General features: G+C 37.6%; 1 long non-coding RNA gene across 7 annotated transcripts in view; it reads left to right on the plus strand.

Annotated features, from left to right (window-relative positions):
* LOC119621742 (uncharacterized) overlaps nucleotides 1-14,131 on the plus strand; it is a 472,197-nt gene that overhangs the window by 270,256 nt on the left and 187,810 nt on the right. For 5 of the 7 annotated variants that reach the window (XR_012093424.1, XR_012093425.1, XR_012093428.1 and 2 more), the window contains one exon: nucleotides 10,888-10,978. The exons of the other annotated variants lie outside the window; for them this stretch is intronic. This is a non-coding gene — a long non-coding RNA (uncharacterized lncRNA). The remainder of the gene's footprint in view (nucleotides 1-10,887; nucleotides 10,979-14,131) is intronic. 7 annotated transcript variants of the gene reach the window in all.

Genomic DNA, 14,131 nt, shown 5'->3' on the forward strand with positions numbered 1-14,131 from the left:
GAGGGGTAAAGTTGCTTATTCAACAAGTCTAAAAGGAATATTGAACCCAGTTTTTCCTGATTTCCAAACCCAAACTCTTTTCAACTATTCTGCCATTAAATAATGGTACTATGGTGGGCTGATTGCCAAGTGTGGGAGTTTAGAGCAAGTGCATGACAATGCCAAAGCAGGGTTTTTCTAGAATAATCAAATGCTGCTAACTGGGTGTGTGATCCTAGAGGGAGAGAGCCTATTTTCCATGTCTGATAGAGTTCCTTTGAATGGAGAATATGGAAGATCCCGTACTTTATTAGGTGGCCCTCTCTACTTTAATTATCCTGATGCCTGTCCTCTGGGTCTTTCTTATTCTCCTCCCTGGTCTTAATCCTGATTTAAAAGGAGGATAAAAAACATAAGCAGATGAATAAAAATAGCAGCCCAGGAAGCTTTGCATTGACTCATTCTACAAATAGTTATCAAATAAATACATGTGCCAGACACTATTCCTGATCTTTTAAAATCTGCATTCTTGTGTGTGCGTACGTGTGTGTGTATGTGTGTGTGATGCACATAAATGACAAACTATTTGATCACCAGTAACTTTTCACAGTAGTATCTTCTCACACTAGTGAAAATTTTTGGTATAGTTTTGGTGAAGGCATTTAGGTTGATTTTTTTTCCTTACAAAGTTTCTAGTAAGTTTGGAGGCTGGGAATTTGATTCTAGAAGATATTATTAGTGCCTATCTCTTAACTGATCAGAGGCTTTGCTATACTAAAATGACCGTTCTTACAAAAGTGTTTCCGAAGATCTCTCAAGCTTTATAAACACTTCATTTTTGTACGTGCTGTAACTATTTGCTGAAAAATTCATTCTGCAGGTGGCTGAAACCTCCAGGGGGCTATGCACTGGGTGACAGAAGTAGGATGTGGAGAATAGGAGAGTAAATGGCAAAACAAGGGAGAGGAAAAAACTTCCTAGTTTTCTTCTGCCTGGAAATAAACATGCCGGAAGCTTTAATATCAGTAGTAGCTGTAGATTTTTTTTTAAGTTAAAAGCTTTGGAGATAGTTGGAAAAACAAAAACAAAAACAAACCACATCTGGAAACATTTCAATCAAAGGCAATGTAAAAAACGTGTTGGATGATATATCAGGAGAAAAGCTGGTTGCAAGTAACACTAAAATTTAAAATGAGATCACTTATTTCTCTTTTATTTTATGCCTGGAGGAAAGAAATACAATGCAAGTAATCAACGTTTTGTGGAGCAAAGCCTCAAGGATCTAGGTGCCTCCTGGCTTGGGGTTTTACTACATAAGGCCTCTATTTTTAAGATAACATCAAGGTCCAAGAAAGCTGCTTCAGCTCTAGCCATCACATCACTTTCCAGGTGGCACGAAGAAGAAAGATGATGAGCCTACTCTCTCCCTTTAAGGTTATTTGGCATAGGTTGCATGTATTACTTCCATTTGCATCCAGAATTTAGACAAATAGTCACAACTAGGTGCAAAACGGCTAGGAAATAAGAGTATTTCAAATTCCCAACTAAAGTTAAGGGATTCTATTACTATAGAAAATGAAAAAATAATCAGTGACAACTATTGCAGTTTCTGCCACAGATAACTTTCATTCTTCTCTCTGTCCCAAGTCTTACAAGTCTGTAAGTTTAAATCCAGTCTGAGCATGTTTTCAATGAAACCTATTCTTTCCAATTTGTTTCTGAGTTGCAGAAACACTTTCTAATGCCCTGAGACACATTGCAGGTGAAAAATGGACTTAGGAAAAAAAGGAATGGCAAATGGATTTTCAACTTGCTCTGGGCATCACTACAATTCCACAGAAACAGTAGCATCATTTCACCATGACCAGTTCCCCTCATTCACAATGACTTTAATGTTGCAAAACAATTCAGATTCCTCAGGCACCTGGAAGCTGTGTGCCTGACTCAGTCTTTCAAATTGAGACACAGTTGGGACGTCAACTCCTGCTGCCTGACCTGCAGAGCATTTCTTCTCTGTAGTTTTAGGAGGTGTCATCAGCCCAGTAGGGGAAACTCTTGGCAAACCCAACACGTTTTCCTTCCAGAAACTCACTGATCCTGCCTCTGTGAAAGGGCCAAATTTGTCAGTGGGAAAAGAATTTTAAGAAGTATCATGAAATAAACTGTGTTGCCATGCTCTGAATATTGACCCTTAGTAATAGAAGGTTCTTACATTTTCAAACATGGCATTGAATCATCTCTTTAAATAATTAGCAAGAAAGGAGACAAGATGCAGGAGTTCACTTAGCTCTTTGAAAAGGAAAACTTTAAAGTCAGGTACGTTGGAAAAAAGTTAATCAAAACAGAGGTACCTATAATCTTTCATAGTAAAATATTGTGGTTGTTTTTTCTAAGATCCTACATGTGAACAAAAGAGGAGTGCCACAGTCTTGTCTATGCCTATATAGATGATATTTATTCTTAGGCATTTTTCAAGTTAAATATTTATTACTACTATAGAGTTGCCCTGTTCTTCAATTATTTTTTTTTTCTTGGTCTCTTCCCTCACACAATTTAAAAATGATCCAAATGTTCCAATCACTGAGTGTGGGAAGACACAGAACAGAAGGAGGGGAAGAATGACAGAAAGTCAGTGAAGGCCATCAGAACCCTTTGCCAAGAAACGTTTTGGAGAGGTTACTGATACTTGAACGCTAATGCTCTTCAGTTGCTTTTACCTTGAAGACATCCAGCTACTGTGTGTAGTTTAAACTACCTATCTACAAGTAGCAATTCTAATTATCATTGTCTCTTCTCATACCCAGAAATATTTGGCTAGATCAAGTTAATTCTCACACGTTGGTCAGTTTTCTGAGTTTTAAAAAGCGTTACTCATTACACCATGTGGAGCCTCTGTTCTTTGTCCTTTACAGACATGGTAATATCAGTTTCCAAATTCAGAACTGTGACAGCATTCCAGTGGAGTATCCAAACTTGTTTTTATAGTCTTCAACAGAGAAGAAAAGAAAACATACGGGGTAAAGTATGAGGAGTTTTTCCTTCTGCTAACTCCCCCTACCTCCCGAACTCAACCAGAAAGAAACAAAATTAAAAACAAAGGAACCAGAAAATAAATGTGTGTCTGGGAATCTGACGGATTAGTTTCCTCCTAAATACCTGCTTCAGTAAATGCTTGCAGGAGAAATGTTTGCCTGTTCCTCAAATGTCATAGCTTTCCTTTGGTCTCTCTGGGTGGATCCAATTTCTCAGCAGTGTGATGTATTCCTTGTTGTTTCCAGTATTTTCAATGGACAAGAATCATCTGGTATATAATCCATTGCTGGGCTGAAGGCTGAGTGCAGCTGGCTACAGCTGTGCTAGAGTAGCCTGAGAACAGAATTGCTCATATAAGGTGGTTTAAGAAGGTATTTGCAAGTGGAGCAGACAATGGGCGTGGTGCCAATCTCAGTGACGCGGCTTAACCTTCTGTAGGCATTATGCGGTCGGTGGTGGCCACAGAAATGGACTTGAAAAGAAAGTGGAGTGTTCACTACCTGATGGCCTGTTTCACGGCTGAGTCTCAACCTCTCTGTGGCCAAACAGATGAGCCTAATATAGGAGAAACTGTTCCATTCATTCTCGCCTTTTAAAGCTTTTCACTACAAATTTGTCTTTGGAGAAGTCTCAGCAGTGACACCACTTTTCCATTAATATTGGAGTGTGTATTTACATGGACTCTTTAAATAATTTGTGTGTGATTGATTCTGAAAAGCATGCAATGTCTTTTGTATGGGAAGAGCTAGTTCTCATAGAGTACAAATTCATGGCATGCTGACACTCTGGGGCAGTAGGAGAGCAGGAATGATTAAGTTAAAAAGAACAGAGGATGAATTGGCAGAAAGGGCTTGGAGGGTATGTTTGGCTTTAGACAGACTAAAGGAAGGACACTTAATTCATAGAGTAAGGTGGTGTTGGGTGTCATTAGTTAGAAAGGAAAAGGTCAAGTCCCTAGAAAAAGCTATACACTAGCAAGAATTCTCCATACTAAGGAATTAAGCAGGCGGGTCCTGGACTCGAGAAGACGTAGGGGTCCCTGGATGGAGGAGACACTGAGACAATCTTTTGGCAAAACAGAGGATGTTTTCATTTTTTCCTTTTTTGTACTGATGACTGTGTGTAGGTGCTTGCTGCCAAAGGGAGAGTTGTGGGCTGTCCCCTCCTGATTTAGCAATGCCAGAGGTAGTCAACCTTCTGGGAAGAACTTATACACATCTACTGTGAAGTTGGTAGTGGATCTGTGATTCTCTTGTTTTGAAAATTCACTGCTGGGTGAGTTTTAGGAGTTCTTTAGTACCTTACTTAAAAATTTTCCCCAAATTAGCAGGGAATAATTTAAAATCATTTTCAAAATTCAGAGAAGTGGTTAAATTAAAGGTTGTTTACCCTACCCACTACTTTTCTTGCAACTGAATAAGACAGCTTATTAGGAAAAATGAAGAATCAGAATTGAACAGCGCTTTCTAGGAAGTTCAATGTCTTCTGTAGTATTGTAGTGTACATTTTCCTGAGAAGGCTAAATAAACTAAGCCCAACTGGCATGCATAAAAACAAAAAAAGGATATTGTAGTTAAGGAAAAAGCTATGAAGATAAAGGCAGCTTGAGATAGAAATTTCTTGATGGCATTAATAAAGATAGTACAGCTTGAGCTAAATCTCTTAAACTATATTGGTAAGTAGTGTGGGAGGTAGGGGCTATTCCCTCTATCTACTGCTCTCTTTTCTTCTCTGTCTCTATCTCTCTCTATATTTTCAGAGTAGTTGACAAATGCGTATGATGAGTACAGGTGGAAATTTGCCTGCAAGCCCAGTGAGAGGGTCAGCACCTTCCTTGATTAGGTCAAAGTCAACAAGGATAAGGGGAAAGACAAGTTCTTCCTTCTGGATGGGTGCCCCGAAGGTCCAGGACCTCAAGCAACTCAGGCCAAGAATTTGCTTTCAGTGTCCTTCATACATATAAATACAGTTGAATTACATGGGCTGATCGTAACATTCAATGAGCAATAGCATTTCTACTCTTTTACACACACTTAACCTTCTCTCTTCATACAAAAAACTTCCTTTTAAATTCATACCTCAAAAAATTATGAGAGTTTCATAAATCTTTCAAAAACCAGTGCTCATTGACTGCTTTTGTGTGCACTTTACCAAACTCTTAACTTATGCAGTAGGAAAAATTTAAAAGACATAATTCTTGCCCAGTGAATGTGTTAAACATATAGTAACCTAAGGTATGTATTCCAGCATAAAGCTGTAGAAAAAGTAACTATGGGCTAGAGTTAGGGGAATTAGAAAGACAAATTTTTATGAAAACAAAACATTATATATACCAAGTTTTCATGGGCTCTGGTGTCTGATTTTTTTTCTGTGCACCTTTCTTGATATTGTTAGTTGTAGGTACTTAAGCATGGGTTGATAGATACATGTACAGGTTGAAAGTTGATACACATTCTTATTTGTAAACAGTTGTTTTCTCTTAATTTAATGAGGCCACCAAAACCAGTGGGGAAAAGCCAATGTGGAAATTTTTGAAAAAAAATCCCACATATAACATTCACATTTTGAATGAGAAAACCCAGAGGAAGAAAAGGTGCTCAGTACATGGGGGATGATGGTAAAATATTTTATTATGACGTAGCCTTGACCAGGCTACTGTTTTTGCTAGACTAGAATGTGTTTTGTTATAATTTTTCATTTTATTTTACTTTAAGTTCTGGGATACATATGCTGAACATGCAGGTTTGTTACGTAGGTATACGTGTGCCATGGTGGTTTGCTACACCTATCAACCCACCATGTAGGTTTTAAGTCCTGCATGCATTAGATATTTGCCCTAATGCTCCCCGTCCCCTTGCCCCCAACCCCATGACAAGCCCTGGTGTGTGATGTTCCCCTCCCTGTGTCCATGTGTTCTCATTGTTCAACTCCCACTGATGAGTGAGAACATGCGGTGTTTGGTTTTCTGTTCCTGTGTTAGTTTCTCGAGAATGATGGCTTCCAGCTTCATCCATGTCCCTGCAAAAGACATGGACTCATTCTTTTTTATGGCTGCATAGTATTGCATGGTGTATATGTGCCACATTTTCTTTACCCAGTCTATTATTGATGGACATTTGGGTTGGTTCCAAGTCTTTGCTATTGTAAATAGTGCTGCCATACACATATGTGTGCATGTGTCTTTATAGTAGAATGATTTATAATCCTTCGGATATATATCCAGTAATGGAATTGCTGGGTCAAATAGTATTTCTGGTTCTAGACCCTTGAGGAATTGCCACGTTGTCTTCCACAATGGTTGAGTTTTGTTATAATTTTCAATCTCTCTTGATCTCCCTTATAACTCCATTATAATACCTTTTCTGGTCTTTAAAAATTATGCAGAGATACATACTGCATGCTATTCTGTATTTAGGTTGGCTGGGAGAGTTTTAGGCAGAAAACTTGCAAATTTTCCACTAGGTTTTGCTGATGGAATTACAGAAATTCTCTTTCTTTGTTACCAAATGCGAACCAGAAGACTAGAACCCTGGCTGATGGCATGGCACCAACTTTCATGGGGCTACATAACCACTATAATTTAATGAATTGCATTCCTGTGGACATGAATCAAACAGGATACTTAATTTGATTACTTATCAATTGTCACAATTCTTTCATTTTAGGTGATATGGCTGGCTTATCGGTATCACCAATACATTCGTTCTACACCTCTATCCTGTTTTTTACATCCCAAAATATAAAATAAACATGAAAAAATTATTGGACAGCTGCTATGGAGAACAAGATTTTTCTATATATCTTTGTAATAGAATTGCCCAGCAAAGAATTGTGCCTGGGCATTTTTTTTTTTTCATTTGGAGCAATTATATGGAACATCCCTTAGGTTTGGTTTTGTGTTTGTATCATAATACATAGCCAAGGTGTTGATACTGTGCCTATGTGCAGTCCAGATATCATTCTGCTGTTAATGACTATAACATGATGTGAAGGGTGAAACCAGAAAGTTCACTTTTGCAGTCCGAAAGCTGCTGCCAACAGACGGGGGTAACAGAGCAAAGCTTGCTTCCAGCCTCCGTTGTTTCTGCTGCCAGAACATTCTTCTTCCATTACTTCATATGGACCAGATAGGACCAAAGGTGCTCTGAAGATATCCCCATGTTTCCTACTAATAAAAAGAGCAGGATATCAACTTAAACATTTAGTGCAACCACGTAGTATGTGTTAAAAACTTGCTAGGGATATTTAGCTTTGTAAATTACAGCAGATTCTCAAACTTTACTGCATCTGCAAATCCTTGGAGATTTAATGGACCTGAGGTGGCACCCAGATATTCTGCACATCTAACAAGCTCCCAGGAGATGCTGATGCTGCTGGTCTGTGCACCAAACTTGTGTAGCAAGGAACTGAAGCATAAAGCTGAAGTGACCCTGATGCCAGGTCTAATAACAATACCAACAATTTATCTCTGACCCATAGAGTTGACCATAGAGTCGAATACATTCTGTGTCTTAGTTAACCTCCTAAATATTTGCTGTTGGCCAGGGGGAGGAGCTGGTGGTGACAGGGGAGTGACTGGACTTAGTCTAGAGGGTATGTGGAATGGTACTGGGATAGCTCCTATACTCCCATAATTCCTTAAGCTGTCTCAGTTCATAAAATCATTTGATTTAATAGTCAATTTAAAATGTTAGCTCTTAGATTAAATTAGTTTAGCTAATTGGTTTGTTCAAAACAGGAAACTGCTGATAGGAGAGAGGGGTTGAGAGAAGCATGGGATGAGACTAAGAGTTTAAGAACTGGGGAAAATGAGGAAAGATATTTTGGAGTATATGACATTTCAGAGAATAAACAACATGCAAGGGACAAAGGACAGTTCAGTAGAGAATGAGAATGAGGTTTGGCTGACCCAGTGGGGATTAGGGTATGTGGGCAGCCAGGTTGGAGTAGTTAGTCCTGGTACAGATGAATAACATCACTGATGACCAGGTCAGAATGTACATTCCATTGGTGGTGACCCAACTGCAACAGCATAATTTAAAAAAATAAAATAAAAAAAAAAACTAACAAAACATTATTTCTTTTCAGGTAGATCTCTTCTGGTTTAGCAAGGAAGAAAATATTTCTCAGGGTTTATACCTGCTTGCAAATTGGGAATTCCAGAAATCTCTTACTTTCTAGGCCAGTACAGTACCCTATTTTGAAAAGACAGAGAGATTAATTTTCAAATTTATGTGTTTACACTGGTTTGATTACAGTGGGCACCAGGGTGACTTGAATAATTGAAAAGGAATATTGTTCCTAGAAACGTTTGGAAGACAAAAAACATCAAACAAATATTTTGACCATTGTGTAGCTGGAATCCTTGACCTTAGTAGATCTGGTGCAGTTAATGGGCATGGAATTATTATAAATCATTGTTTTCCACTTCAAATAGATTTTTTTTAAAAACTGTTTTCATTTCATAATTATTTTAAGTTCATTAAATGTCTAGCCTTCTCTATAAATCTGTAATTACATAATCCTTGAATGAATTTTTAAAAATTTTATTTTTATTTTAATGGTTTTGGCAGAACAGGTGGTTTTTGGATGCATGGAAAAGTTCTTTAGTGGTAATTTCTCAGATTTTGGTGCACCATCACCTGAGCAGTGTCCTCTGTACCCAATGTGTAGTCTTTTGTCTCTTACCCCCCTTCTACCCTTCCCCCTGAGTTCCCAAAGTCCATTATATCATTCTTATGTCTTCGCGTTCTCATAGCTTAGCTCCCGCTTATAATTGAGAACATACGATGTTTGGTTTTCCATTCCCAAGTTATTTCACTTAGAATAATGGTCTCCATCCAGGTTGCTGCAAATGCCATTATTTCATTCCTATTTATGGCTGAGTAGTATTACATGGTATGTATATACCACATTTTCTTTATCCACTGGTTGGTTGATAGGCATTTAGGATGGTTCCATATTTTTGCAATTGTGAATTGTGCTGCTATAAACATACGTGTGCAATTGGCTTTTTCATATAATGATTTCTTTTCCTCTGGGCAGATACCCAGTAATGGGATTGGTGGATCAAATGGTAGTTCCACTTTTAGTTGTTTAAGGAATCTCCACACTGTTTTCCATAATGGCTATACTAGTTTACGATCCCACCAGCAGTGTAAAAGTGTCCCCCTTTCACCACATTCACACCAACATCTGTTATTTTTTGATTTTTAACTTATGGTCATTCTTGCAGGAGTAAGGTGGTGTCCCATTGTGGTTTTGGTTTGCATTTCCCTGATAATTAGTATTAATGAGCATTTTTTCATATGTTTGTTGGCTGTTTGGATATCTTCTTTTAAGAATTCTGTTAATATTCATTGCCCACTTTTGATAGGATTATTATTATTTTTTTCTTGCTGATCTGTTTGAATTCCTTGTAGATTCTGGATATTAGTACTTAGATGCATAGTTTACAAACATTTTCTACCACTCTGTGGGTTGTCTCTTTACTCTGCTGATTATTTCTTTTGCTGTGCAGAAGATTTTTCCTTTAATTAGGTCCCATCTATTTATCTTTGTTTTTGTTACAATTGCTTTCGGGTTCTTTGTCATGAACTCTGCCTACGCCAATGTCTAGAAGGGTTTTTCTGATGTTATCTTCTAGAATTTTTACAATTTCAGGTCTTTGATTTAAGTTTTTGATCCATCTTGAGTTGAGTTTTTCATAAGGTAAGAGATGAAGATCCAGCTTCATTCCTCTCCATGTGGCTTGCCAATTATCTCAGCACCATTTGTTAAATAGGGCGTCCTTTCTCCACTTCATGTTTTTGTTTACTTTGTCAAAGATCAGTTGGCTGTAAGTATTTGGCATTATTTCTGGGTTCTCTATTCTGTTCCATTGGTCTACATGCCTATTTTTGTACCAGTATCATGCTGTTTTGGTAACTATAGCCTTGTTGTATAGTTTGATGTTGGATACTGTGATGCCTTCAGATTTGTTCTTTCTGCTTAGTCTTGCTTTGGCTATGCAGGCTCTTTTTTTGGTTCCATATGAATTTTAGGATAACTTTTTCTAGTTCTATGAAGAATGATGGTGGTATTTTGTTGGGAATTGTATTGAATTTGTAGCTTGCTTTTGGCAGTATGGTCATTTTTAGTGACATCTATGATAATATTGATTCTATCCACCCATGAGCATGGGATGTGTTTCCATTTGTGTCATGTATGATTTCTTTCAGCAGTGTTTTTTAGTCTTCCATGTAGAGATCTTTCACCTTCTTGGTTAGGTATATTCTTAAGTGTTTTATTTTATTTCTGCAGTTGTTCTAAAAGGGGTTGAGTTCTTTATTTGCTTCTCAGCTTGGTCGTTTTTGGTGTAGAGCAGTACTACTGATTTGTGTACATTGATTTTGTATCGTGAAACTTTACTGAATTCATTTCTCAGATCGAGGAGCTTTTTGGATGAGTCTTTAGGGTTTTCTAGGTATACAATCATATCGTCAGCAAACAGTGACAGTTTAACTTCCTCTTTATTGATGTGGATACTCTTTATTTCTTTTCTGTCTGATTGCTCTGGCTAGACCTTCCAGTGCTATGTTGAATAGTAGAAGCAAAAGCGGGCATCCTTGTCTTGTTCCAGTTCTCAGGGGGAATGCTTTCAACTTTTCCCTGTTCAGTATTATGTTGGCTGTGTATTTGTTGTAGATTTTTTTTTTCGTTTTTGAGATGGAGTCTTGCTCTGTCGCCCAGGCTGGAGTGCAGTGGCACAATCTCGGCTCACTGCAAGCTCCGCCTCCTGGGTTCACACCATTCTCCCGCCTAACCTCCCTAGTAGCTGGGACTACAGGTGCCCAGCACCACGCCCGGCTAATTTTGTTTTTGTATTTTCGTTAGAGACGGGGTTTCACCGTGTTAGCCACGATGGTCTTGATCTCCTGACTTCATGATCCACCTGCCTTGGCCTCCCAAAGTGCTGGAATTACAGGTATGAGCCACCGTGCCTGCCTAGATGGTTTTTCATACATTGAGGTATGTCCCTTCTATGCCAATTCTTCTGAGAGTTTTAATCATAAAGGGGTGTTGGATTCTGTCAAATGCTTTCTCTGCATCTATTGAGATGATCATATGATTTTTGTTTTTAATTTTGTTTTTGTGATGTATTTCATTTATTGTGTATGTTAAACATCCCTGCATCCCTGGCATGAAGCCCACTTGATCGTGGTATGTTATCTTTTTGATATGCTGTTGGATTTGGTTAGCTAGCATTTTGTTGAGAATTTTTGCATCTATATTCATCAGAGATATTGGTGTGTAGTTTTCATTTTTGGTTATGTTCTTTTCTGCTTTCGGTATTATGATGATACTGGCTTCATATGATGATATATGGAGGCTTCTTTCTTTCCCTATCTTTTGGGATAGTTTCAGTAAAATTGGTACCAATTCTTCTCCGAATGCCTGATAGAATTCAGTTGTGAATCCATCTGGTCCTGGACTTTTTTTTGTTGGCATTTACAAAATTTCTGTTTCAACCTCGCTACTTGTTATTGGTGTATCAGAGTTTCTGTTTCTTCCTGATGTAATCTAAAAGAGTGTATATTTCCAGGAATGTATCCATCCCCTGTAAATTTTCTAGTTTGTGTGTGTAAAGTTGTTCATAGTAGGCTTGAATGATCTTTTGTATTTCTGTGGTATCAGTGGTAATATCTTCTGTTTCATTTCTAATTCGGCTTATTTGTATCTTCTCTCTTCTTTTCTTGGTTAATCTTGCTAGTGTACTATCAATTTTATTTATCTTTTCAAAAAACCAGCCTTGTGTTTTATTTGTATTTTATATATATTTTTTCAATTTTATTTAATTCTGCTCTGATCTTTGTTATTTCTTTTCTTCTGCTGATTTTGGTTTTGGTTTGTTCTTCTTTCTCTAGTTTCTTGAGGTGTGACCTTAGATTGTCTCTTTGCACTCTTTCAGACTTTTTGATGTAGGCATTTAATGCTATGAACCTTCCTCTTAGTACCACTTTTGCTGTGTCACAGAGGTTTTGATAAGTCGTGTCCCTATTATCGCTAAACTCAATGAATTATTTAATTTCCATCTTGATTTCATGGTTGGCCCAAAGATCATTCAGGAACATATCATTTAATTTCCGTCTACATGAATAGTTCTGAGGGTTCCTTTTGGAGTTAATTTCCAATTTTATTCCACTGTGGTCTGAGAGGGCACTTGATATAATTTCAATTTTTTAAAATTTATTGAGACTTATTTTGTGGCCTATCATATTCCTTAGAGAATATTCCATGTGCTGATGAAAAGAATGTGTATTCTGCAGTTATTGGGTCGAATGTTCTCCAAATATCAGTTAAGTCCATTTGTTCTAGGGTATAGTTTAAGTCCACAGTTTCTTTGTTGACTTTCTGTCTTGATGAGCTGTCTAGTGCTGTCAGTGGAATACTGAGGTCCTCCACCATTATTGTGTTGCTGTCTATCTCATTTCTTAGGTCTTGTAATAATTGTTTTATAAATTTTGGAGCACTCATGTTAGGTGCATATATATTTAGGATTGTGGTATTTTCCTGCTGGGCTGATCCTTTTATCATTATACAGTGTCCCTCTTTGTTTTTTTAAACTGTTGTTGCTTTAAAGTCTGTTTTGCCTGATATAAGAATAGCTACTCCTACTTGCTTTTGATTTCCATTGCATGGAATATCTTTTTCTACCCTTTTACATTAAGTTTATGTGAGTCCTTATGCATTAGGTGAGTCTTTTGAAGACAGCAGAGACTTGGTTTGTGGATTGTTATTTATTCTGCCATTTTGTATCTTTTAAGTGGAGTATTTAGGCCAATTACATTCAATGTTAGTATTCAGATATGAGGTACTGTTTTATTCATTGTGCAAGTTGTTGCCTGAATGGAATACCTTTTTTTTTTTTCATTCTGTTGTTGTTTCATAGGCCCTGTGAGATTTGTGCTTTACGGAGGTTCTATTTTGGTGTGTTTTAGGTTTTGTTTCAAGATTTAGAACTCCTTTTAGCATTTCTTGTAGTGCTGGCTTGGTAGTGGTGAATTCTCTCAGCATCTATTTGTCTGAAGTAGACTTTATCCCTCCTTCATTTGTGAAGTTTAGTTTTGCTGGAGACACAATTCTTGGCTGGCAATTGTTTTGCTTCAGGAGGCTGAAGATAGAACCCTAATCCCTTTTGGATTGTAGGGTTTCTGCTGAGAAATCTGATGTTAATGTGATAGGTTTTCCTTTATAGGTTACCTGATGCTTTTGCCTCACAACTCTTAAGAGCCTTTCCTTTGTCTTGACTTTAGATAACCTGATGACTATGTGCCTGGGTGATGATCTTTTTGTGATAAATTTCCCAGGTGTTCTTTGAGCTTCTTGTATTTGGATGTCTAGACTTCTAGTGAGGCCAGGGAAGTTTTCCTCAAGTATTCCCTCAAATACGTCTTCCAAACTTTTAGATTTTTCTTCTCGCTCAGGAACACCAATTATTCTTAGGTTTGGAGGATTAACACAATCCCGCATTTCTTGGAGGCTTTGTTCAATTAAAAAAATGTTTTTCTTGGTCTTTGTCTGATTAGGCCAATTTGAAAGCCTTGTCTTTGAGCTCTGAAGTACTTTCTTCTTTTGTTTGATTCTATTGTTGGAAATTTCCAGTGCATTTTGTATTTCTCTAGGTGTGTTTTTCATTTCCAGAGGTTGTGATTGTTTTCTCTTTATGATATCTGTTCCTCTGGAGCATTTTTAATCCGTGTCCTGTATTGCTTTTTAAATTTCTTTAAGTTGGTTTTCACCTTTCTCTGGCATCTCCTTGAGTAACTTAATAATCAACCTCTGAATTCCTTATCTGGCAATTCAGAGATTTCTTCTTGTTTTGAAGCCATTTTTGGGAAGCTAGTGTGGTCTTTTGGGGGTGTTATAGAACGTTGTTTTGTCATATTACCAGAATTAGTTTTTGATTCCTTCTCATTTGGGTAGACTATTTCAGTGGAAAAATCTGGAACTCAAGGATGGCTGTTCAGATTTTTTTGTCTCATGGGGTGATCCCTTGATGTAGTGCACTTCCCCTTCCCCTAGGGATGCAGCTTCCTGCAAGCCAGACTGCAGTGATTATTATTAGTCTTTTGGGTCT

The sequence above is a fragment of the Chlorocebus sabaeus genome, chromosome 7 (assembly GCF_047675955.1).
Source record: "Chlorocebus sabaeus isolate Y175 chromosome 7, mChlSab1.0.hap1, whole genome shotgun sequence".
NCBI classification, from domain to species: Eukaryota; Metazoa; Chordata; class Mammalia; order Primates; family Cercopithecidae; genus Chlorocebus; species Chlorocebus sabaeus.